At 61.7% G+C, this 2926-nt stretch overlaps 1 non-coding gene across 1 annotated transcript; it reads right to left on the bottom strand.

Annotated features, from left to right (window-relative positions):
* Positions 1-1278: 1278 nt before the first annotated feature.
* On the bottom strand, positions 1279-1350 carry TRNAE-UUC. The gene has a single exon. It is a non-coding gene; the product is annotated as a tRNA-Glu (tRNA).
* Positions 1351-2926: the final 1576 nt, after the last annotated feature.

Here is a 2926-nt window from a genome sequence, read left to right as displayed (position 1 = left end):
GCAAGCTTTGGGCCAGGGCTTTTTGACAGTAACCATATTCACTGTGTAAAAGAGAAAGAGCTCACATCTGCCTGTGCATGAGGTTCAGTGAGAGTACCAAGGGAGCGCCCTCAAGATCCCTAGGTGTAGGGTGGCAAAGGATCTCTGGCGAAGTTATGCAAGTCTGCCTTGAACCCAGGTGCCCACCAGCACAAAGACCCCAGACGAGTTTCCCCGCATATGGGGAGATCACAGAACCGGAGTGCAGTGGACTAGCCTTTCCTAGGGAATACCACCTTCATGTCTACGGTCCCCCTCTCTCCCTCCTGCCCCTCGCCCTCGTCCCTGCCAGCAGTGCACGCCCTACTGGCACAGCACAGCCTCCTCTCCCCCTCCGTATACTCAGGGTAGCCACTCTTCCAAACGGCTCTCTGCCAAAGAATCCCACCGACGGTCCCCCACATGACAACCCACCGTATGCCTAACCAGACCGCCTTTCAGCAGCTGCTCCAGACCAGCCGCCACCAAGCCACCTCATCTACCTGTCAAGTCAGTCCGGTTCGCCTCCCTGACTCTCGCTCTCCCCTCGACTGACAGTGGACGCAGGAGTCATCCGAACACCTCTTGGGAGCATTGAATGGAGAAGGGAAACTGCGCACGCGCTGGGTAGAGCGTAGACATCGTGGGGATTGACGGTGCTACCATCGTTTCGAGGTTCCGGTGTTGCTTTTCACACCGACCTTCCGCTTCCGGGCCGGGGACTAGTTTTCCATTTGTGCATACGTCACGTGCTGCCTTTGTTGGGTCAGTTAACTGTCACCTCCCTCCTGCTGCTCAGTGTTCAAGGGGCACAGCCCTCAAGGACCTTACCCGCCGCGCACCCCGCTCCCACCTTCGCGGGTATGGCCTCCCGTCACCTCTGCCGAAGGCCCTGACAAGCACTTCGCCGGTGAAAGGAGCTGAGGAGGCTCAGCTGACCGGCCCGTTTCCAGGGTGCGCGCAAACGCCTCGGCTTGGCTTGGCCTGGCCTCCCTGAGGCAGCGGCAAGAAGCGGGGGGTTCTCGGGTGCAGCTCCACGTGGACTCGCGTCCCTGCGCGGTTGTGTCAGCCTGCGCGAGACGCTCAGTGGCTCTGGAAAGTCACTTGTGCTGGTGACGACCGACGGGGAGCTCAGCAAGTCCTGCGTACCCTGAGAAACAGCCCACCATTCCTTGCCGTTCTTTGGCCAGAGCTTGGCACTCGGTGCGGTGGCTCCTCTGCATGTGGTCCTTGGAGGGTGCCAGATGGGGCAAAAAGGTGTTCCCTGACCGGGAATCGAACCCGGGCCGCGGCGGTGAAAGCGCCGAATCCTAGCCACTAGACCACCAGGGAGCTGCGGTGGAGTTTTTCTCCCTTGTGCAACCTGGAATGACGGAGTTCTGTCTGAGCGTTCTCGCTTCCTGAGCTCTGGAACCTTTGGGCTTTGTGAAGGTCGCCCGACGCCCCAGGAGTCGTCTCATAAGGCCGTTCCCTCCCTGCTTCCCCGTGCGCTCTGCCGGGCCCACCAGGGCCGCAAGTCCCGCACCGAGTCACTTCGTCACGACTGAGCTAGAGACGCCTCTCTGCGGGGCGGCAGCGCGTGGACAGACTCGCCGGGGCGGGGCCGGGCGGCGGCAGCGGGCGAGGTCGCCGCAAGAGGCGGAAGCGGGCGGGCGCCCGGGGCGAGATGGGGCCGAACACCCAGAACCCCCGGCGTGGCCAACTGCAGAGCGCACGCAGACGGCCTGGAAGGGAAACTCTTTCGAGGAAAGCTCTGGGCCCTGAAGCGATCTCCGACCTTCCCCTACAACCCGCCGCGCCTGCCCCTTTCCCGTGTGCGTTGAGGGCGACTCCATCCTTCCGTAGCTCGGACAAACATCTGTGAGTTCCGTCTGGCGCCTGCGTTTTCCTCGCATCCAATATCCAGCTAGTCACGAATTCCTGATTTCTCGTCGGTCAAGAGTGCGCGCCTTGACCCACGCCGGGGTTTCTCGGCCTCGAAACCTCGACAGCACTGGTATTTGCGATGGGCTAATTCGTCGCCGGGAGCGCTCCTCCCGTGGGTCAGAAGCTGCTTAGCGCCATCCCTCGCCTCTGCTGACGAGCTGCCGGGAGACACTCGCCCCTTCGCCCTTCTCCCGGTCGTGACCGTCGCAAACGTTTCCAGACCTGGCCCAGTGTCGCGGCAGGGATGCGGGGGAAGGGGGCGGGGGAGGGCAAGGCCGCCCCCATTGAGAACCATCGATGTGCGCGCACAGCCCCGTTCTGTAAGCTCGTGCAGACGACTCTCCGGACAACGGCTCAGGGGTGCGTTCAACCCGAGGTCCCCTCCCGCCGACCGCCTCCCCGGCTAGCTTGGACGTTAGGGGTTGAGACTCTAGTGTGCAAATCTTGGGGATTTCTGCCTTTAGGTCTATTCTTTGGTTCCGTCCCCGATTTCAGCCTCTTCTGAGCCATGTCCGGGAGAGCCACGAGTCAGACAAAGGGCTGGGTTCGCTCAACGAGGCTCCTCTAGCCCCTTCTGGAACTTCACGGCCCTTTAGGCTCGGCCTGTAGAGAAGCTTTAGGGGCCAGGTCTTTTGGCATAGGAGGGGGGGGGCGGTGGGGGTGCGCAGTGCAGCGTGAAGAACGGCATTTGATTGTGGTGTCCGACTCCCGGCGCCCGACCTGCACCCCCACACGTGCGTCCTTCCCGGCTCCTCCCGGTCCCACGCGCCCGGAGTTAGGTCCTGGGTCAGCCTGAGCTCCGGAGACGCCCAGGCCCGGAGGGACACTTCCACAAAGGGACCAAACCAGCATACGTGAGTGAGGGCATGTGTCCCACACTGCAATCAGAGGGATGAAGTGACTGCATTATCTCGATGTGTCCGATGGTCACATGAGGTATCACCTATGTCAAAATGCACTGTGCTGTGTGAAAAAGAACAAA

Source organism: Propithecus coquereli, unplaced genomic scaffold (genome assembly GCF_000956105.1).
Source record: "Propithecus coquereli isolate 6110/MARCELLA unplaced genomic scaffold, Pcoq_1.0 Scaffold19648, whole genome shotgun sequence".
Taxonomy (NCBI): Eukaryota; Metazoa; Chordata; class Mammalia; order Primates; family Indriidae; genus Propithecus; species Propithecus coquereli.
This window is presented reverse-complemented; position numbering and strand designations above follow the sequence as displayed.